This window comes from Littorina saxatilis, linkage group LG11, assembly GCF_037325665.1.
Source record: "Littorina saxatilis isolate snail1 linkage group LG11, US_GU_Lsax_2.0, whole genome shotgun sequence".
Classification (NCBI taxonomy): domain Eukaryota; kingdom Metazoa; phylum Mollusca; class Gastropoda; order Littorinimorpha; family Littorinidae; genus Littorina; species Littorina saxatilis.
The window spans coordinates 31,751,764-31,776,003 of record NC_090255.1 but is presented as its reverse complement, the minus strand read 5'-3'; the positions used below and the strand labels follow the sequence as shown (position 1 = coordinate 31,776,003).

At 45.3% G+C, this 24,240-nt stretch overlaps 1 protein-coding gene across 2 annotated transcripts in view; it reads right to left on the bottom strand.

Moving 5' to 3' along the window:
* The window catches only part of LOC138980610 (beta-1,4-N-acetylgalactosaminyltransferase bre-4-like), a 61,106-nt gene extending 38,920 nt beyond the window's left edge, over positions 1–22,186 (bottom strand). Inside the window, exon 1 of one of the 2 annotated variants that reach the window (XM_070353527.1) lies at positions 22,096–22,186. The gene's annotated coding sequence lies outside the window, so the exon portion shown is untranslated. Of the gene's footprint in view, positions 1–10,455; positions 10,586–22,095 lie in introns of those variants that run through there. The other variant, XM_070353530.1, reaches the window with a different exon arrangement.
* Positions 22,187–24,240: the final 2,054 nt, after the last annotated feature.

Sequence of the window (24,240 nt, the reverse complement as noted above, 5' to 3'; positions counted from 1 at the left end):
CGCCTCCAGACACGGGAACTTGGGAGCAGAGGCAACAGCTCCGCTTGAACCTCAGAAACCAAATGTGCCTCTAGACACACAGATCCCTTAGACGGCCGAGGCTGTGGCCTCTAAGGTTTTCTTGCACCAAACCGCCTCCTGACTCTGCATCAGATTGCTTGCGCTGGCATCTGCTTACATAGACCCACATTAAGTCACCACCGAGTAGTAGACACAGACGACATTTGGTAGCACTGACTGCCAGCTTCACGGTAATGCGTACCCATAGCGCGGCTCTGCATGGGTGGGAATGTTCTGAGCAAAACACTATGTGTTACTCCATACCCCCCGCCCTCCATGGAACTTCTTGACCCAAACAAATGGGGGGGGGGGGGGGGGGGGGAGTTTGCCCAGTCGGTAAAGGCGCTGGCTTTAAAACCGGTTGTTACTATCAGCGTGGGTTCCACCCCCAAGTTCGGCGCGGGATGTGTGTCCCAGAGTCAACTTTGTGCAGACTCTCCTCGGTGTCCGAACACCCCCGTGTGCACGCATGCGCACGATAAAGATCCCAGGGTCACAGCGAAAGCCTCAGGCCTTGGAAACACGAATACATGCATGCAAAAATATGAAGCCCGGGTGTCCGTTCGGCCAACAGCCAAAAAAGTAACCATTTCAGCACTGACCCAAGACGACCCAACCCGGTCCCTAGCCCATTTCAGGTCTCCTCTAGCAGCCGGCAGCCAGCTGTCTACATCCCCCCCCCCCCCCCGCATTTTTATTTTTTATTTTCATACAAAGCCGGGTTTTCCCGTGTAACATGACCCTAATGGCTTTGCCGTGAGGGCGTAAAACTTTCATTTTCTCGACCCCGATCGCCCTGGCATATAACCACGTCATGTCCCAAATAGACACTTGTTCTGGGGACAGAAAACCCCAGTTAGCATAGCATAGCATAGCATAGCATAGCATAGCATAGCATAGCCCCGATTGCTTGAGGGTTGAATAAACCACAAGAACCGATACGCGATGGGCTGTTTACGCGTGCTAAATAGCCATTCAAGCGAACTGTGTCATTTAATGCTGTGAAATGCTATTGCGAGTGTGTTTTCCATAAGGTTTGAATTACTTATTTAGTGAAAGATTCCATCGTTCTATAAACCTCATGTGAGGCGGAGTTGGGCTTTAAGTGAAAGAATTCATCGTTCTATGAACCTCCTGTGAGACGGAGTGGGGCTTTAATCATGTCCATTAGAATAGGCTTAACCGTAAATCCAGAAAATCGTGTTTTGGTAGCTCTCTTTATGATTTTCTTCCGTTTGTTCTGGTGCAGCTAGCTTATACCAGAAGATGAAGTCGAGTTATTTTCAGTTACAAATGCAAGGGGTCTGAAATTACGGTAGAAGTTAAAAAGGTGAAAAGTTCAGACGAGAAGATGAGTCATCGCCCTTAAATTTCATCCTAGGTTTTACAAATGTAACATGATAAAGGACTCTATCTAACGCCATGCTTACTGGCTATGGGACAAGAAGGTGGGGTGGTGGTGGTATTGACGGGATGTTCATAATGAATTCACTTTTTCGACGGGCGCAGTGGCGTGGTGGAAAGACGGCGGGCTCCTAATCAGTCGGGAGGTCGTGAGTTCGAATCCCGGTCTATGCCGCCTGGTGGGTTAAGAGTGGAGATTTTTCCGATCTCCCAGGTCAACTTATGTGCAGGCCTGCTTGTGACTTAATCCCCTTCGTGTGTACACGCAAGCACAAGACCTTGTACGCACAGAAAAGATCCTGTAATCCATGTCGGAGTTCGGTGGGTTATGGAAACACGAAAATACCCAGCATGCCCACTCAAGGAAAGCGGAGTGAAGCTGACTATGCTCTCAGAGTATAGTGTGGGGAACCCAAATGGGCAAAACGAGCTCACACGTAACCAGAAAATTCTGGAACGCCGAAGAAGAAGAATTCACTTGATGGCCGTTCGTTCGTTTATTCGTTTGTTTGACACGGCCGTCCTTGTAACAGTAACACGTACACAAACGCCATCTTTCACCAATGGAAGTAACCCAACCAAGCCTGTGCCCTTTCTTGACCTATTTTATTGAATGCAATTTACCTTCCAAATGAATACACTTACTTTTGCAACAATATTTCTAACGCAGATCTGAGAGCCCCTTTTCTGTGATATCATCCCCCTTAACAGAAACGGCCTAATGCACACTTTGTGAGTGTGTGTGTGTGAGAGAGAGAGAGAGAGAGAGAGAGAGAGAGAGAGAGAGAGAGAGAGAGAGAGAGAGAGAGAGAGAGAGAGAGAGAGAGAGAGAGAAGACAAGACAGAATCAGTATTATCGAGGGTAATAGATAAGCAAGGATATTGCTTTTTTACATCCAGCCCTCGCCCTAATATAGGGTCAACAAGAACAGAAAACAATATAACCAAAGAATCACATCTTTCTTTCTTTATTTTGTGTTTAACGTCGTTTTTAATTACCACGAAGGTTATATCGCGACGGAGAATCACTTCAAAATTAACACATTATAACTGTATACACAGATACAAAATTTAAAAATAAATTGTCATACTGCATTTTAAGTACAATTGTCAATGATAAAAAGTGTCAATTTTTAACATAACTTAATCTAGATCTGAATATTATTATAATTTTGTGTAACATGCACATACATTTTAAATGAATTGATGAACCATTCAGCACATGTTTAGTTGCATTATGTGTGACATATAATTATTTTTGAAGTTATATGTGTTTGTTTCATGTTTAAGAAAAATAGGCAGTGAGTTCCATAGGACCGCACCTGAATAAAGAAGGCTTGATTTGAAAAGGTCAATACGTGGAGACGGTGTTATGATTTTTAGTCTGTTATAGTTCAAAATAAAATTATTACGTAATGTCTCCGGTGCATACCCTGACATCACTTTATGCATTATAACACCTTTATTATACATTAATCTTTTTTTATATGGTAATATTTGCAAATTTGTATAATAATCAGATTCTGAAGGAGTGTGATTTGTTAGCATAACTAGCTTAACTGCTCTTAGAGACAGAGACAGAGATTTGTAAGAGAACACTGACGGTTGCCTAATATTAGTGGCAGATTAGTTACAAGTGTCAATGTCCGGAAGCAGTTGACCTGTATGATAAATATGTTCTTTTTAATCTCTGCAAAAGCTGCCGTGCACGCGTTTCGAAATTCTACCAGCTGCTACCCGGAAGACCACACGAACAACGAAAGCAACACGATAGAAATTAATGTCACTGTGGTAAAATGTTTGCCATTGCCGGCCATACTCTGTTGCTGTCAGCAGGAGTCTGTATAATGACATAGTGATAACTTCAGTAGCGCTTTAGACTCAATCCTTACAGTGGGCAAGTAAACGCAGTAAATGCCTGTCACACACACACACACACACACACACACACACACACACACACACACACACACACACACACACACAGACACACACACACACACACAGACACACACACAGACACAGACATACACACAAACACTCACACACAGACACACACACAGACACACACTGAGATACAGACACACACACACACGCACACACACACACACACACACACACACACACACACACACACACACACACACACACACACACAGACAATGACGTGTGTGTGTGAATAGAATAGAATAGAATAGAATAGAATAGAATAATGTTTATTGTCATGAACCAGTAAAGTTATTGACACAACAAACAACAAATAATGCATTATACAATGCTAAAACAATCCGTAACAAATTTGCCAAGACGAACTTGAACTTCGTCTTCTAAAAATAAGTTACTTGGATTTTTGTTAGCATATTTCATATTGATATGTGAAGCATCTTCTTTAAATTCATCCCTTAATTTAACATATTTATTGCATTTATCTAGAAAATGTATTTCATCTTCTATGACATTGCATTCAATACAAAGACGATTTTCTTTAGGGATATTCTGATGTCTTCCACTTTCAATTTTTAGACAATGTGTGCTAGTCCTTAATCTGCTTATTATTATTATTATGTTTGTGTGTGTGTGTGTGTGTGTGTGTGTGTGTGTGTGTGTGTGTGTGTGTGTGTGTGTGTGAGCACCCGTGACACGAGCATTTAACCAGTGCAGTGAGTTAAATATAATCAGCCCTCCTTATTACTTACCTTACTGCTGTAGCGTAAAAAGAATCACTACTTAACCTACTCACTACATAAAGAAATCACTATGATTTAACTTACTCCAGAGGCCTGGTGTGAGTGAGTGTGTGTGTTTGTGTGTGTGTGTGTGTGTGTGTGTGTGTGTATGTTCACACTGCGTGTTGGTTTGTGTGTGCGTATATGCGCGTACGCGTTATTAGTGAAATACAAGGAAAAGAAAGCTCTGAGTAGAAAAAAATGTCTACCCAAGTAACTTCTTCGAACAAACAACGAATACACGCGGTTTGGTTTAAGCAGCCAAGGTGATCCGTTTTCAGGCTGGAGCCGGTGTGACGTTTTCATCTTTCGCCGTGGTGATATTTCGCTTCTCGGCCTCGTTGATCTAGTATAAACTCGTGACAGGTGTGACGTTTTCATCTTTCGCCGTGTTGATATTTCGCTTCTCGGCCTCGTTGATCTAGTATAAACTCTACACTGAACAAAAAAACACCCTTCGATAGTACTGATGAGCGACCTTGTGTACCTTACATTCATGGGGCCAAATTTGTCCAACCAATTTGTTTTATTTAACTTAGAAATTTGATTCATCCTAAAATGTTTTCCTTTTTACTCAAGGGACGTAACCACTCAGTACACGTTTTTGAAGAATTCGATTTTGGGGGTGAAATCTATTAAATTTTACCACCAATTTTCTTCACATGCAAGAAACTGACATGTTTTTTGTCCATAAATAATTTCACTTCTTAATTTTACCAGGAAACAACATTTCAGTCTTGAGTATATGTCGAGGGGGAAATATGTACACAGGCGAAAGATGAAAACGTCACACCTGTCACGAGTTTATACTAGATCAACGAGGCCGAGAAGCGAAATATCACCACGGCGTTGCTCATGATCGGAGAAAAGTGATACATGCAGCACATTTGTAAAAGTGAATTTTTCCGTCACCAGCGCCAAGGCAAGAAATAACAAGGTAGGGTAGACACCAACCTTAAGTTGAAGAACGTGTCCAAGTGGAACTAAGCTCTCTGGCCAGGTGGACGCCTGGACTCAGTGAAGTGCACGAAGCAAACGTAGGTGCTACCCAAGTGGGAGGGAGACCGTCGCGGTGTCTGATTGGTTGACATTGAGATTTGTGGTGATTTCAAGCAATCAGGCTGGCTCCCACCCACTTGGGTGGCACCTACTTTTGCTTCGTGCACCTCGGCCCTGGACATATCTCCGGTAACTCACTAGATGATCTACGCATGGAGGAAGTTTACCCTCATCTTACAATATTCAAAGATACAGAACTGTGTCTTTTATCTGTCGTTAAAAAGTACAAAAAGAACAACGTGTAAAGCGTGCTTCCTACAATTAAGACGAGCTACAATACCAAAGTTCAGCTTACCGCATGGAGGAAAGTGTATACCCTAATCCTACAATGATCAAAGATAAAGAAGTGTGTCGTTTTTCTTTCGTTAAAAAGTACAAAAAAGAACAAAGTGTGAAGCGAGCTTTCTACAATTTAGACGAGCAATAGAACCGAAGTTCATCATATAGCAATACATTGTCCACGTTCCATGGCTTGCTCTTACTCCCCTCCACAGGAGCTTGTATCAAATCGCCGGTCGATCATTATTTACAGTCTACTACTACTATATACTACTACTATATACTACAAGAGTATATAGTAGTAGTATATAGTAGTAGTATATAGTAGTAGTAGACTGTAAATAATGATCGACCGGCGATTTGATACAAGCTCCTGTGCTCCCCTCCAGAATGTGTAACAGTTGTGTGTTGAATTAAAAAACCCATAACAAAACCCACCTCGACCGAAATCTTTGTAGTTATTTCAGCTTTATGTCAATCGAATCACGGCTGAGCGGAAAAGTCAACAATGAACGAAAGCATCCATCAGAGCGTAAAGCTTTTCTTGCAACAGCTGGCATAAAAAGCACAATCCTTCCCTCAGAAGGGCGAGGGGGGTCCGGGTAACTCAGGTGGAAGAGCGCGGGACTTGTGATCCAAGGTTCATCTTCATGTTCAGACCCGGAGACGGTCTCCATGTCCCACCCCCGTGTCACCACGGTGGCACGTAAAAGACCTCGGTCATTCTGCCATAAGTGCAGATTGCTGTTACCACCCAAACACGCATACACTTGTGTATATCATCTAAAAAAAAATCGGGGTAAAGCCCGGGAACATGGGTGGCCGAGTGGTAACGCACTTGCGCTCGGAAGCGAAGAGGTTGCGAGTTCGACCCTGGGTCAGGGCGTTAGCAATTTTCTCCCCCTTTCTTTCTTTCTTTATTTGGTGTTTAACGTCGTTTTCAACCACGAAGGGTTATATCGCGACGGGATTTTCTCTCCCCTTTCCTAACCAAGGTGGTGGGTTCAAGTGCTAGTCTTTCGGATGAGACGAAAAACCGAGGTCCCTTCGTGTACACTACATTGGGGTGTGCACGTTACAGATCCCACGATTGACAAAAGGGTCTTTCCTGGCAAAATTGTATAGGCATAGATAAAAATGTCCACCAAAATACCCGTGTGACTTGGAATAATAGGCCGTGAAAAGTAGGATATGCGCCGAAATGGCTGCGATCTGCTGGCCGATGTGAATGCGTGATGTATTGTGTAAAAAAAATTCCATCTCACACGGCATAAATAAATCCCTGCGCCTTGAATATGTGCCCAATATAAATTGCATAAAATAAAAATAAAAAATAAATAAATAAATCCCTGCGCTTAGAACTGTACCCACGGAATACGCGCGATATAAGCCTCATATTGATTGATTGATTGATTGACATGCCCCTTTGCCGTGTGGGCGTAAAACTTGAATTTTTCTCTCTGGGAGGAGCGAAAGGTAGAACGGCAATCTTAGGGGCAAATTACACTTGCGCAGAGTCAGCGGCGCTGCATGCTGCGATAGGGATTATGACGAATACTTGGCCTGTTTTCTTTTCACGTCTACTAGCGGGCTGGGATTTTTTTTTATACCTCAATAATCTGCAGTGCGTCGTCTGTGCCGCTGACTGCTCAGGTATAATCTGCCCCAAAGAAACCTCCACGGGTTATACTCGCATGTATATGTCACGGTAGAGACGAAGATCTGGTAGAAACGTCGTTTCAAGCAATCAGTCGTTTCTACCGGTAGAAACGACGTTTTTACCAGTAGAGACGACGATCGGAGTTTGTACCGGTAGAAACGACGTTTCTACCGGTAGAAACGAAGAAATAATAATAAAAGGATAGGCTTGCTCATCACTAGACAGTTTAGAACTGCATTTAGTGCACTAGAAGAATTGTCAGAAGAGGGGTACACGCACTCACCAGAGTGATTGTCTTTGTTCAGACACGATCGGGTGGATTTAGGCCCGGTGACATTTTGTAGAGCAGGGTACTGCTGCTCGCTTGCACTTGCATTTAGCGGTGTTACATTGGGTCTTCCTTGCACACTACGGGCACACTTGCTTTTTTGCAATACAATATGATTTGGCCACCGATTCTCTGCAGTTTGAAGTACCTCAGACACCAAGACTTAAACCCAGCGCCATTCCCACACTTCTCGCCCTTATCCAACTGCAAGGCAGATATAGCCTGTGTGTACTTGTCTTGTGTTATCGTAAACGAGTCTCTTTTTGTTGAATCAAGGCTATCAATGTGAAGCCTTAACAATTTGTAGAACTCTTCTTTTTGTTCCATTGTCAACAATCTTTAGCAACAATTAAAATGGCCGGCTATAAGAATGTTGAAGGTCTGTGGAATTCTGTTTTCGGAAGTCAAACTAACAGAGATATTTCACGAATTGTGTTCACTCTGAAGGAAAAAAAAGTTGTGATTGCTGTCTTCGTCTGGTCAGTGAAGGCAGTTGTAGTAGGTGAACAATATTTGCTGACATTCTCAATACATTTCCCACAAATGCACGTGCTCTGTAAACAACGTTAAAAATGAGTTAATTCCGGTAAGATAGAACTGTGTTCATAATTGACAAAATCGCCTACATTGCACACACACACACAAACGTTTTATTCCGATCGTCGTCAGGGCCGGACTAGGCGAAGAGGAGGTGGGGGGGGGTTGCCAGTGGTGGCCCAGGGGGATGTCCCCCCTGGCGGCAGGGGCGGATCAGTTCATTTTATGACTGGTTTTTTTCAAAAGTATATTGTGAAGATATGGGTGTGAAGGCGCGAAGCGCCGAGCCGACGGCGCGAAGCGCCTAGCTTGCTAGGGGGGTCCGGGGGCATGCCCCCCCGGAAAATTTTTGAAAAAAAGGATGCAAAATGGTGCAATCTGGTGCATTCTGAGGATGATCATTACCAGTTTCCGGCAGCAGATTTTGTCACTGATTAATACCCCAAAAATTGAAACTCAATGTAAAATAAAGAAATGCATACCTCATTCAATATTTTTATTTTTGGCTGGGGAGGGTCCGGAAACCGTAGAACCCACCCCCCACCCCCACCCCTTCCCCCCCCCTCGTTGTGGGGGTCAGGGGGCGAAGCCCCCTGAAGCTGACGGGTAGGTCATATTCTGAGATAGGAAAATGGTCGCTCCTTGCATGAAACGGCATAAAATAAGCAATAATAAAAAAAAATTAAATAAGTAAGGTACATGTTTAGGCTAGGGGGGGGGGGGGGGGTTGCGCAACCCCCATAACCCCCCCCCGGTAGTCCGGCCCTGGTCGTTTCTACCGGTAGAAACGAGGATCGTCGTTTCTAACGACGTTTCTACCAGATCTTCGTCTCTACCGTGACATATACAACAATGTGTGTCAAGCGCATGGGGCTTTATTTACGAGCGCTGCTTAGAAATGTGGTAATCCAGACGCCGGTATACAACCAGGGACTGTCACGGTCTTTAATAGAAGAAAACGGCTATGTGAACTTGATTTTAACTGCATTTTAAATACAGTGGAACTCCCCTTTTAAGACCCCCCCCCCAATTTAAGACTTCCTCCATTCTAAGACCCTGGGTTTTTTACACTTTCTATTCATAACCTGTATAAATGTACCCCCATTTCAAGACTCCCTCCTTTTGAAGACCTGCTTTTTTCAGATTTTTGGAGGTCTTAAAAGCGGGTTCCACTTTAGTATGGTCGGGTCCCAACCACAGAGGTGTCGTGTTGTGTTGGCAATGCGTAAAACACCACAACAAGGCATACGAGGGAGAGGTCTACTACACGAGGCATATGGAAAGCCGTTTGGCTCATAACCATTACACGTGTAATAAATCATAAATACACGTGTAATAAATGATTAATACACGTGTATTTATTTCTTATTGCACGTGTAATTTATCCTTTTTCTTATGCTATGGAATAGCATAATGATTAGATACACGTGTAATAAATATTTCATACACGTGTAAGAAAGGATTAAATACACGTGTAATAAATATTTCATGCACGTGTAAGAAATGTTTATTACGCGTGTATTTAATCATTTCGTACACGTGTATGACATTTTTATTACACGTGTATTAATAATTAATTACACGTGTATTAATTATTTATTAAATCATTTTTTACACGTGTAATGGTTATGAGCCAAACGGCTTTCCATAGAGGCAAGCCGTTAGGGGCTCCGCTCACATATGTAACTTCAGCAGGACCGACGACGCACTGCAGATTATCCCAGCCCGCTACACGTTGCGTGAAAGGAAAACAAGGCCAAGTACTCGTCATAATCCATATCGCGGCATAAATAATAGGCAGTGCGACGTCTGTGCCGCTGAAACTGCGCAAGTATATTCTGCCCATTACAGAAGCTGGCTCGGTGGAGGGCGGTGAAACTCAGATGATGTTGACATTTTGCATTTGAAAGGGGTAATGTTAGTATTATTTTACGGGTAAGGGGAGGATTTTGGGACCCATGAACCTCTCTCTCTCTCCCCCCCCCCCTCCCCTTCCACCTAGACCCAGCCCTGCGTAACTGCTTTCAAATCGCAAACACAAAAACCCACCTCCCCCCCAAAACACAACTTTGGCGTCATTTTGGCGGGGCTGTCAAAATTGTACACGCTCTGGGGAAGAAGACTGCGACGCCTGCCCTAGGCCCTGAACTTGGGAAATTCCCCGAAACTGTACTGGCAATTAGAGCAAACTTGACAAGGAAATAAATCCGGCCTTGCCAAATCCCTGGATTAGTGACTTTCCGCAAATTTGGGCAAAATGAACACAATAACGACGACGGCGATTCCCACCACACCCACCACCACCACCACCAACACCACAACCGCTGTTCAAAACCCTGGCCTTCAACTGTACAGTACTACAAGTCCCCTTCTACATGTTTCAGCCACGAACAAAAACCCACCTTTGAAATCCACAATCTGAAAGCTTCTTTTATCACTGTGAAGTATCTTCAACAAAAGTACATTCCCTTTTATGTTTAACTTGTTGGCAGTCTTGTGCGCAAACTTCATTTGAAGTAATAGTCTTTCACAAGGGGAACAACAAGCACACGAATAGCTCTCGGCAATTTCTTTTGGTGAATGTGTGAGTGAACTGGAGAGGGAAAGAAAATGGGTTCGCCACTCAACAAGGCGTCTCCAAAAATATCGCTATATACATTAGTCATTAGAGAGAAGTTACGGTCACACCGAAGAAAGAACAAAACGCACGTGAACTGTTTTTTACGCCGCCTTTATTATACGTTATTTGCGTGTTTGACCAAAATATGACATTTTACACAGATCGAGACAGTCATTGTTCTCCGAGACCGCGCTAGCGGTCGAGGTGAACAATGACTGTCGAGATCTGTGTAAAATGTCATATTTTGGTCAGACACGCAAATAACATTTATGTATCGATCGAATTCCTTTCAGGTACTTATGACTTTGTTGTTGTTTTGACGATTGAACGAGCACACACACACATGCATGCAATCCACATGTATGCAATCAAACACATAAGCTTCATATTTGGGCGTTTCAGGTTGACCGAAACTTCAAAGGAACTACAAAACACACGTCATGTAGGGGAGACCGGGGCTAGTCCGCCCCCGGGGCACATCCGTCTTTGTCTGTTTATTCTTACGTTTGCCACCTTTTAGTCATTCAGACCATGTGATAGTGGTGTCCGTTCTTCCCGCCATATCCTGCAGAAGTTCAAAGGTTGCGCGCCCATATATCGTGAGTACAGATCACAAAAAGTGCTTTTCTTCATTTTTGTGACATGAATGCATTGGAGTTGACTTAGGTTTTGATGCATTACCTCTGAGAACAAATACTTAGTCTTGGTGTCGAGTGAAAAAGTGTTAATTAAGGTCGAGTTCTGACGAAAGTTTTGCTTCTTCCTTCCCATGTTGTGCTCGCTATCTGGCACTCGAGTTGCCTGCCCGTGCGGGGGCAAGTCCGCCTATTTGTCATGGGGCATGTCCGCCGTGAGCAGTGTGTACAAGAAAAATGTTCATGCGAACACAAAAATTGTCTGCACATTGATATGTGACCCTCCACCACGGAATGAGTCGCATGTCACCTCGCGCGGTTCTGCGCTAGGCTTAATATAAGTCCAGGGGGGTGTCTGGTAACGGTGTGAGGGTCACCTTAGTCACAGGCTTATAACTCAACAAGTTTTTGCTCTTTTCTAAAACGGTTTTCACCACTGGATAGAGCATAAAAAACTCTTTAGAAAAATGTAAAAATATGAAAATCATGCAAAGGTGACATGCGAATCCTTCCGTGGTAGAGGGTCACATATCAGCCGCTACACATTTGTCTTGATGTAAAATTAAAAATCAGTCTTCTAGTTCATCAAACTCACCAGATATGCTACCAAAAGCATAAAAGTAGGCGGACTAGCCCCGGTCTCCTCGCCAGTTATGCTACCAAAAGCATAAAAGTAGGCGACTAGCCCCGGTCTCCCCTAACGTAATTTTGTGTTACATTCTTTCGTATTTTGTCATTGGCATTTTTGAAGCTGAATATTGAAAGGAATTAAAAAAGCTTTCCCACTAAAGCTTGCCCACTACTAGTCTTGTACATACTATGGGATGAGAGCGGCGGACTTGCCCCACCCTGTAGGCGGACTTACCCCGACTTGGGGCAAGTTCGCCTACGTTAGGGTAGGTCTACTTAAAGCAGTATGTACAACAAATGTTCATGCGCACATCAAAACTGTCTGCACGTTGATATCAGCTACACATTTGTCTTGATGTAAAATAAAAAATCAGTCTTCTAGTTCATCAAACTCGCCAGTTATGCTACCAAAAGCATAAAAGTAGGCGGACTAGCCCCGGTCTCCCCTAGTCACTTTGATGTTGTTTTGACATTGAACAGCACACACACATGCAATCAAACACATGAGGTTTTTTTTTTCGAGTTCCTTTGAAGTTTCGGTCAACCTGAAAAGCCAAAATATAAAGTTTTGTCGGCCTCTGACGTCACATGACTCAAAGAAGGGAAATCCAATCTCCAATCGATACATACGAGGATTTGTTGTCTTTCTGTCTTTTTGTCTGTCGATCTGTCCACAGTGTATGTATGGGTCGATTGAGCTGAAATTTGGTGTGTAGCTGTAGTAAAACGGGAGATATGTATCCGTCCCGGAACCCGCTCTTTTTAGTTTTAGTGCGTCGTGGGACCCTCTCCAGGAATTTCTAGTACGCGTTTTCGGCTTCTAGTGTGTAGACCACACAGGGGCTAGGGACGCACAGAACCCCGTTGGACGCATCCCTTCTAGTGTGTAGACCACACAGGGACGCACAGAACCATGTAGGACGCATCCCTTCTAGTGTGTAGAGGACACAGGGGCTAGGGACGCACAGAACCCCGTTGGACGCATCCCTTCTAGTGTGTAGAGGACACAGGGACGCACAGAACCATGTAGGATGCATCCCTTCTAGTGTGTAGAGGACACAGGGACGCACAGAACCCCGTTGGACGCATCCCTTCTAGTGTGTAGACCACACAGGGGCTAGGGACGCACAGAACCCCGTTGGACGCATCCCTTCTAGTGTGTAGAGGACACAGGGACGCACAGAACCATGTGGGATGCATCCCTTCTAGTGTGTAGAGGACACAGGGACGCACAGAACCATGTAGGATGCATCCCTTCTAGTGTGTAGAGGACACAGGGACACACAGAACCATGTGGGATGCATCCCTTCTAGTGTGTAGAGGACACAGGGACGCACAGAACCATGTAGGATGCATCCCTTCTAGTGCGTAGAGGACACAGGGACACACAGAACCATGTAGGATGCATCCCTTCTAGTGTGTAGAGGACACAGGGACACACAGAACCCTGTTGGATGCGTCCCTTCTAGTGCGTAGAGGACACAGGGACACACAGAACCCTGTAGGATGCATCCCTTCTAGTGCGTTGAGGACACAGGGCCGGGACACACAGAACCATGTAGGATGCGTCCCTTTTAGTACGTAGAGGACACAGGAACGCACAGAACCATGTAGGATGCGTCCCTTCTAGTGTGTTGAGGACACAGGGACGCACAGAACCCAGTAGGATGCATCCCTCCTAGTGTGTAGAGGACACAGGGACGCACAGAACCATGTAGGATGCATCCCTTCTAGTGTGTAGAGGACACAGGGACGCACAGAACCATGTAGGATGCATCCCTTCTAGTGTGTAGAGGACACAGGGACACACAGAACCATGTAGGATGCATCCCTTCTAGTGTGTAGAGGACACAGGGACGCACAGAACCATGTAGGATGCATCCCTTCTAGTGTGTAGAGGACACAGGGACGCACAGAACCATGTAGGATGCATCCCTTCTAGTGTGTAGAGGACACAGGGACGCACAGAACCCTGTTGGATGCATCCCTTCTAGTGTGTAGAGGACACAGGGACACACAGAACCATGTAGGATGCATCCCTTCTAGTGTGTAGAGGACACAGGGACACACAGAACCCTGTTGGATGCATCCCTTCTAGTGCGTAGAGGACACAGGGACACACAGAACCCTGTTGGATGCATCCCTTCTAGTGCGTAGAGGACACAGGGACACACAGAACCATGTAGGATGCATCCCTTCTAGTGTGTAGAGGACACAGGGACACACAGAACCATGTAGGATGCGTCCCTTCTAGTGCGTAGAGGACACAGGGACACACAGAACCATGTTGGATGCGTCCCTTCTAGTGCGTAGAGGACACAGGGACACATAGAACCATGTTGGATGCATACCCTTCTAGTGCGTAGAGGACACAGGGACACACAGAACCATGTAGGATGCATCCCTTCTAGTGCGTAGAGGACACAGGGACACACAGAACCATGTAGGATGCATCCCTTCTAGTGCGTAGAGGACACAGGGACACACAGAACCATGTAGGGTGCATCCCTTCTAGTGCGTAGAGGACACAGGGACACACAGAACCATGTAGGATGCGTCCCTTCTAGTGCGTAGAGGACACAGGGACACACAGAACCATGTAGGATGCATCCCTTCTAGTGTGTAGAGGACACAGGGACACACAGAACCATGTAGGATGCATCCCTTCTAGTGCGTAGAGGACACAGGGACACACAGAACCATGTAGGATGCATCCCTTCTAGTGTGTAGAGGACACAGGGACACACAGAACCATGTAGGATGCATCCCTTCTAGTGTGTAGAGGACACAGGGACACACAGAACCCTGTTGGATGCGTCCCTTCTAGTGCGTAGAGGACACAGGGACACACAGAACCATGTAGGATGCATCCCTTCTAGTGTGTAGAGGACACAGGGACACACAGAACCATGTAGGATGCGTCCCTTCTAGTGCGTAGAGGACACAGGGACACACAGAACCATGTTGGATGCATCCCTTCTAGTGTGTAGAGGACACAGGGACACACAGAACCCTGTAGGATGCATCCCTTCTAGTGCGTAGAGGACACAGGGACACACAGAACCATGTAGGATGCATCCCTTCTAGTGCGTAGAGGACACAGGGACACACAGAACCATGTAGGATGCATCCTTTCTAGTGTGTAGAGGACACAGGGACACACAGAACCATGTAGGATGCATCCCTTCTAGTGTGTAGAGGACACAGGGACACACAGAACCATGTAGGATGCATCCCTTCTAGTGCGTAGAGGACACAGGGACACACAGAACCATGTAGGATACGTCCCCTTCTAGTGTGTTGAGGACGCAGGGACGCACAGAACCATGTAGGATGCATCCCTTCTAGTGCGTAGAGGACACTGGGACGCACAGAACCATGTAGGATGCGTCCCTTCTAGTGCGTAGAGGACACAGGGACACACAGAACCATGTTGGATGCATCCCTTCTAGTGTGTAGAGGACACTGGGACGCACAGAACCATGTAGGATGCGTCCCTTCTAGTGTGTTGAGGACACTGGGACGCACAGAACCATGTAGGATGCATCCCCTTCTATAGTGTGTTGAGACGCAGGGACGCACAGAACCATGTATGATGCATCCCCTCCTAGTGTGTTGAGACGCAGGGACGCACAGAACCATGTAGGATGCATCCCCTTCTAGTGCGTAGAGGACACAGGAACGCACAGAACCATGTAGGATGCGTCCCTTTTAGTACGTAGAGGACACAGGAACGCACAGAACCATGTAGGATGCGTCCCTTCTAGTGTGTTGAGGACACAGGGACACACAGAACCATGTAGGATGCGTCCCTTCTAGTGTGTAGAGGACACAGGAACGCACAGAACCATGTAGGATGCATCCCTTCTAGTGTGTTGAGGACACTGGGACGCACAGAACCATGTAGGATGCATCCCCTTCTAGTGTGTTGAGACGCAGGGACGCACAGAACCATGCAGGATGCATCCCTTCTAGTGCGTAGAGGACACAGGGACACACAGAACCATGTAGGATGCGTCCCTTCTAGTACGTAGAGGACACAGGAACACACAGAACCATGTTGGATGCATCCCTTCTAGTGCGTAGAGGACACAGGGACACACAGAACCATGTAGGATGCATCTCTTCTAGTGCGTAGAGGACACAGGGACACACAGAACCATGTAGGATGCATCCCTTCTAGTGTGTAGAGGACACAGGGACACACAGAACCCTGTTGGATGCATCCCTTCTAGTGCGTAGAGGACACAGGGACACACAGAACCCTGTTGGATGCATCCCTTCTAGTGTGTAGAGGACACAGGGACACACAGAACCATGTAGGATGCATCCCTTCTAGTGTGTTGAGGACACTGGGACACACGGAACCATGTAGGATGCATCCCTTCTAGTGCGTAGAGGACACAGGGACGCACAGAACCATGCAGGATGCATCCTCTTCTAGTGCGTAGAGGACACAGGAACGCACAGAACCATATCATGTAGGATGCGTCCCTTCTAGTGTGTTGAGGACACAGGGACGCAGAGAACTTGACCATGTATGATGCGTTCCTTCTACTGCGTAGAGGACACAGGAACGCACAGAACCATGTAGGATGCGTCCCTTCTAGTGTGTTGAGGACACAGGGACGCACAGAACCCAGTAGGATGCATCCCCTCCTAGTGTGTTGAGACGCAGGGACGCACAGAACCATGCAGGATGCATCCTCTTCTAGTGCGTAGAGGACACAGGAACGCACAGAACCATATCATGTAGGATGCGTCCCTTCTAGTACGTAGAGGACACAGGAACACACAGAACCATGTAGGATGCATCCCTTCTAGTGTGTTGAGGACACAGGAACGCACAGAACCATGTAGGATGCATCTCTTCTAGTGCGTAGAGGACACAGGGACACACAGAACCATGTAGGATGCATCCCCTTCTAGTGCGTAGAGGACACAGGAACGCACAGAACCATGTAGGATGCGTCCCTTCTAGTACGTAGAGGACACAGGAACGCACAGAACCATGTAGGATGCGTCCCTTCTAGTGTGTTGAGGACACTGGGACGCACAGAACCATGTAGGATGCATCCCCTTCTAGTGTGTTGAGACGCAGGGACGCACATAACCATGTAGGATGCGTTCCTTCTTGTGTGTTGCGGACACTGGGACGCACAGAACCATGTAGGATGCATCCCCTTCTAGTGTGTTGAGGACGCAGGGATGCACAGAACCATGTAGAATGCATCCCCTTCTAGTGTGTTGAGGACGCAGGGACACACAGAACCATGTAGGATGCATCCCCTTCTAGTGTGTTGAGGACGCAGGGACACACAGAACCATGTAGGATGCATCCCCTTCTAGTGTGTTGAGGACGCAGGGACACACAGAACCATGTAGGATGCATCCCCTTCTAGTGTGTTGAGGACGCAGGGACGCACATAACCCATTGGGATGAATCCCCTTCTAGTGTGTTGAGGACGCAGGGACGCACAGAACCATGTAGGATGCATCCCCTTCTAGTGTGTTGAGACGCAGGGACGCACATAACCCAGTAGCATGCATCCCCTCCTAGTGTGTTGAGACGCAGGGACGCACAGAACCCAGTAGGATGCATCCCCTTCTAGTGTGTTGAGACGCAGGGACACACAGAACCATGTAGGATGCATCCCCTTCTATAGTGTGTTGAGACGCAGGGACGCACAGAACCATGTAGGATGCATCCCCTTCTAGTGTGTTGAGACGCAGGGACGCACAGAACCATGCAGGATGCATCCTCTTCTAGTGCGTAGAGGACACAGGAACGCACAGAACCATGTAGGATGCGTCCCTTCGAGTGCGTAGAGGACACAGGAACGCACAGAACCATATCATGTAGGATGCGTCCCTTCTAGTACGTAGAGGACACAGGAACACACAGAACCATGTTGGATGCATCCCTTCTAGTGCGTAGAGGACACAGGGACACACAGAACCATGTAGGATGCATCTCTTCTAGTGCGTAGAGGACACAGGAACGCACAGAACCATGTAGGATGCGTCCCTTCTAGTACGTAGAGGACACAGGAACGCACAGAACCATATCATGTAGGATGCGTCCCTTCTAGTGCGTAGAGGACACAGGAACGCACAGAACCATATCATGTAGGATGCGTCCCTTCTAGTACGTAGAGGACACAGGAACACACAGAACCATGTAGGATGCATCCCCTTCTAGTGTGTTGAGGACGCAGGGACGCACATAACCCATTGGGATGCATCCCCTTCTAGTGTGTTGAGGACGCAGGGACGCACAGAACCCATTAGGATGCATCCCCTTCTAGTGTAAGGGTTCATGTATGCGACAATGAATATGTACGTCCAAGCTTCTGCATATGATTAAAAACCATTATTTTACTGTTGACGCATACCAAAATTCTGCAGTCTGACTGATTTCTATGCTGATTAAGTTTTTTGTTTTGATTTGGATGAATTAACTTCTTAAAAGACATCTATATCACTGTGCGATTTTAATTCCGCAAAAAAAACCTCTCGTGGTCTCTGCCTGTCTGTCTGTGTGTATGTCTGTGCGTGTGCCTGTCTGTATCTGTCTGTCTGTCTGTCTGTCTGTCTGTGTCTCTGTCTGTCTGTCTGTCTGTCTGTCTGTCTCTCTCTCTCTCTCTCTCTCTCTCTCTCTCTGTCTCTCTGTCTCTGTCTCTGTCTCTGTCTCTGTCTCTCTCTCTCTCTCTCTCTCTCTCTCTCTCTCTCTCTCTCTCTCTCTCTTCGTGCATAGGTAGGGTAAGAGTCATTGAAGTTTTTGTCGATAATATCTCGACACATGCCGGGTCAATCTTTTTAAATCTATGCTTTAATTTATTCATGGCTTGGTTCAGAAGCTCCCCATTACAAGTAATTAATGAAGGGAAAATGAATTTGCCCAATCCTTTCCGACTGCTGAAAATTGCATCTTCAAGCCTGAGCGTACAGGAAATCGTAAAAGGGAGGTAAAGCTCACAAGCTGGTAACCTCAGGTTAAACAGTTCACGCATTCAATCAAGCAAATAAAAGCGATTAATATTTCTATTCCTGTGCACTATTTCCCCTCCAACCTCCTAATTAATATCCGCCATCAACAGTAAATGTTATTACACCTTTTGATGTTTGCGTCAGGTTCAAACTGCGGTGACGCTTTTGTTTTCTGTGCAATGCCACCGGTGTTTTTATCAGGGAGCTGTTCAGGAGCTTGAGTTTTCGGAGTGCAATGATAGTGATGAAATTCCTCTATATTTCTGTCGCTCGGCGCCTTTTGGAAAAGTTGTGTCTGTGTCTCTTCGCCAAATAAATCATAACTTAAAAGTAAAAAGTGCCTTCCTTCCTTCCTTTTCCAGTAAATGATCGAATCCACAAAGTAAAGATCTAACCAGCCTTTTACGTGGTATAGGATCATCATCTCTTTACAGTACATGAGGTCAGGTCATTATTATTTTTAATGACGGGATAAAAGCAGCAGCCCTTTACGTGGCACAAGACATCATGCAGCAGGGGATATAGCTCAGTTGGTAGCGCGCTGGATTTGTATTCAGTTGGCCGCTGTCAGCGTGAGTTCGATCCCAGGTTCGGCGGAAATTTATTTCACAGAGTCAACTTTGTGTGCAGACTCTCTTCGGTGTCCGAACCTCCCCCCGTGTACACTACATTGGGTGTGCACGTTAAAGATCCCACGATTGACAAAAGGGTCTTTTCTGGCAAAATTGCTTAGGCACAGTTAATAATTGTCTACCTATACCCGTGTGACTTGGAATAATAGGCCGTGAAAGGTAAATATGCGCCGAAATGGCTGCAATCTACTGGCCGTATAAAATTTCATCTCACACGGCATCACTGCAGAGCGCCTAGAACTGTAGTACCCACGGAATATGCGCGATATAAGCCTCATTGATTGATTGATTGATTGATTGATTGATTGATTGATTGATTGATTACGTGGGATAAAAGCATCATCTCTGTATATATGGGACAGGATCATCAGCCTTTCGGACGGGATAAGAGCATGCCATTTTGACATAATAATAATAATAATAATAATATGGGAGATTTATAGAGCGCTTTACATTCTTAAAGCGCTTTACAATGACAAACATACATAATACATACAAAGCAAAGCAAAAGCATGTGCAGCAGCATTCAGCACACAAGTGAACAACGAAACTCAAACACTACATCAATACAATCTGCAAGCATACTAACACAGGCAAAACATTCAAACATTCAAACACCTGATTCAAAAATGCACCATGTTGAAATAAAATTAATCAAAATACTGGGTGAAGAAGTGTGAAGGAACAGAATGTTTGGCAGTGTCGGATAGAGTAAGGGAGAGAGTTCCACGCAACGGCAGCAGAGTGGGAGAAGGCTCTCTGGCCGTGCTGTTTGCGACTAAAAGAAGATAGACGGAATATTCTTCATCAGATAAGATCATCAGCATTTAACATGGGATAAGAGAATCAGCTTTTTACTTGGGATATATATACAAATCAGTGTTTTGAATGGGATAAGACAACCAGCCTTTTATTTGAGATATAAAAATCAGCTTTTTACATGGGAAAAGGGCATTCTCGTTTTGAAAATAAAAATGAAAAAAATGTTAAACGTGGGATAAGACCATCAGCCTTTTACATGGGATATAAAGTGTCTGCACTTAGCTTGCTCATACCGACAGAAGCCCAAAATAACCCAAGGAACATATCGATATCGAGTCGACACCGTGGGATAACCAAGCGACAAACACAAGTCTCTATAGCCTCTAAATTATCGTCTGTCACGGAAAAAAGACATATGACACTTCTCGGTGCTTGGCAAACAAAGAACGTGATGCATGATAATCACCCTGTGGTGCACTTGGGGAAACCGAACGCGCCTCAGTCTCGCATAGCTGCCGTTGTCATAGCTCACGCCCCCCCCCCCTCCCCCCCCCCCCGACTTAAGACAACCACCACCAAATCCGACTCCTTTTTGACCCTACTGTCGCAGATTGATTGTAAATATCGTCTTTAAAACGTCCTTCCAGTTTAAAGACACAGTCCTACACGTGTAAACGGTTTGGCTCACTATCCGGGTCGGTTTGGCCAGCCTTCTACATAGGGAAAAAGCCATTGCTCTGTAGTAACCTTTGTATCGAGTTTTAACATTTAGGTTCATCAAACAGGCACAATATAAAACCATTAGATTAAGAGAAATATGTCGTGTTTTCAAAAGCATTTCAATATTGCACACACTATTATATTTACTGACACACCGGTCGATAGTCGAGAGAGAGAGAGAGAGAAAGAGAGAGAGAGAGAGAGAGAGAGAGAGAGAGAGAGAGAGAGAGACTCAGACTCAGACTCAGAACTTTATTACAAAAGGATAAAGGTTTTAGGCAAAGCCTATTCTTCCAACCTGTCCTTTATACAACACATAAAGACAGACGCACATAAAAAAATATAAATTCAATCATATAGAATACAGAAATACATTGTATGGAATGCAACACAATGTGCATTTAAGGAATTACAAAAGGAGAACTCAAAAATTACAAAATTACATTGACATAGTTATACCTTTCATTTGGGAATAAAGTTGCTCCGATCAGCTGCACATCCGTTAACACTAGTACAAAATGTTTAACAAAATAACAATCGAACAAGACATTTCATTCACGAATGATGTGTGAACGTGACTGTCTCTTAAACATTTTCACTGAAGTTGCATTTCTTATCTGTTGGGGGAAGGAGTTCCAGAGAAACGCTCCTGATGAGGCTAGGCTCGAGAGAGAGAGAGAGAGAGAGAGAGAGAGAGAGAGAGAGAGAGAGAGAGAGAGAGAGAGAGAGAGAGAGAGAGAGAGAGAGAGAGAGAAAGAGAGAGAGAGACAGACAGACAAACAGACATAGAGAGAGAGAGAAAGAGAGAGAGAGAGAGAGAGAGGGAGAGAGAGAGAGAGAGAGAGAGAGAGAGAGAGAGAGAGAGAGAGAGAGAGAGAGAGAGAGAAGAGAGACCGAGACCGAGACCGAGACATAGAGACCGAGACAGAGAGAGAGAGAGAGAGACAGAGAGAGAGAGAGAAATTTAGAGAGAGAGACACACACATACTCAGACACAGACAGAGACAGAGAGACAGACAGACATATACAGAAAAAAGAGAAAATGCATCGTACCTGTCGCAATGCCGTCCGTAACATCCAACACACACAGCAGGGCGTTTCCTCACCTCGCCATCAGTGGAATGTTCTGCACAATGCACTGTTATTGGAAAGATCAACGGACGGTGTTAATGTTAAAGGTACCGTCCTTACCATGGAAGCAGTTCTGTTCACAGTCTCAATGTTACGTATGAATGAATTTAACCTTAACCCGGGCATTCCTATTTTGGAGACTTGAGAATTTTTTTTTTCCATCGAAATGAGTTTATATATGTATGTATTGTTTTTTTTCATGTACCCCCATGGGGTTTCTTGAAATAACTTTGCCTTGCCTTGCCTTGACTCAGATATGCCCATGATGTTACATGAGTTAAAAGACATCCCTCACAATTGCAGGATGTTACATGAGTTGAAAGACATCCCTCACAATTGCAAACTGGCTAGTCAGCATGAATGGACGTCTGCTTCTTGTTCTGCGCACATTTCCAGAGGGGGCGGGGACGTAGCTCAGTTGGTAGCGCGCTGGCTTTGTAGCCAGTTGGTCGCTATCAGCGTGGGTTCGATCCCCACGTTCGGCGAGAGATTTATTTCTCGGAGTCAACTTTGTGCAGACTCTCTTCGGTGTCCGAACACCCCCGTGTGCACACATGCGCACGAAAAAGATCCCACGTTCACAGCGAAAGTCTCAGGGCTTGGAAAACACGAAGACACGCATGCATCATCTTTCGTCTCTGATTATCATGATCGTATTTCGATACTTTGACGAGACAAACCCAATGCTGGTGTGTCGAAGAAGACAGCCACAGCGGGCTTGTTCGAATCAAAGTATCACACCATATCTTCAGCGTATTACCAATACCTGTCCCAATATAGACCAGTTGGTCTAAGAGGACGTTAAACCCTAATAGTCAGTCATGTCCAGAGATTCAACAATCACAGCGCAGGCTGATCTGTGCTGCTGGTGGTAAAAGGTTGTCCCCTTGATCACACTCTAGTGTTTACCAGCACAAAGAGAGTCTGTTGGCCTGTGTGGGTGTCCGGAAATGAATGTGCATGCATGACAATACAGTCTTGAGTCGAGCGTTTGAAAATGCCTGAGCCTGAAGGCGGGTGTAACTTACACCTCTTGGTATCAGTCTGCCTTAGAGATGAAGACGACAGTTGGCCAGATGGCCAGAATAGCGCGCTGCATTTTCCTGCATAGAACTAAGGCGCGTCTGTCGCGACGGTGCCTGAGCTAAACATTGGCGGGCACTGCTCACAGCCCGGCACACGGCACTGTAAACATTCCCCGTCCCTTTGCCTCTCTCGCCACCATCCGCCCTACCCTTGGTCTCATGCCTGAATAGCCGGTTTTCGAAAATAAATCTTTCGGGATTTTCAGCGGCCTGGAAGAGTAAGAGCCCCTTTTCCTCAGCCAAGCTTTTCACAAGAAATTCAGTTGATCCCAGGATCAACACGGGCCGAAACATTGACAATATCAAAGAAACAGGAAGTTGTACACCTGTTGGTACAGGTAAACAAAATAATAGTGTTGATGTGTCCTGTTAAATTGTCTTTTCGGCGTTTGTACATAAATGGGAGATAACAACTATCGCAATATCAAGGAAGAAGATTGTTGTGAAAGTAATGCAATAATGAATAAGAGCTCAATAATGAATAAGACCTATTGGCTTAACAGAAAGGAAGAAGGCTACTCTACCTTTATGGAAGTGATGCAATAATACTGGTATTGGTGACAGAAATATGTTTTCCACCAAGAAACCGATCGATCAACCAAGGAACCAAAAGACAGAGCGAGCGATAGACGTTGCAACAGGTAGGAATGGTATTGTTTTTGGTCTGAATGAGCGTCATACAGTGGCATGTCACAGTGTAGAAGGGAAAGTAGTAAAAGTAGTTATAAATAGAAATGAATGAAATCAAAGTGTATGATGCAAATAACTTTATTTAAAATTATCACTGAGTCACAAAATAATAAAGCAAGAAAGAATACAGTGTTAGTGAAACTGTTGTAAATGGCAAAATGCTGTTGCCATGAATACACATTTGAATGCTAGTAATGTAGCACCAATATATGACCCATTGTCACACTTAAACGAAGCTCTGGCTGACTTTGTTGAGGATGTGGCCAGGTTTCCTGGGAGGGCAGTAGTCAAT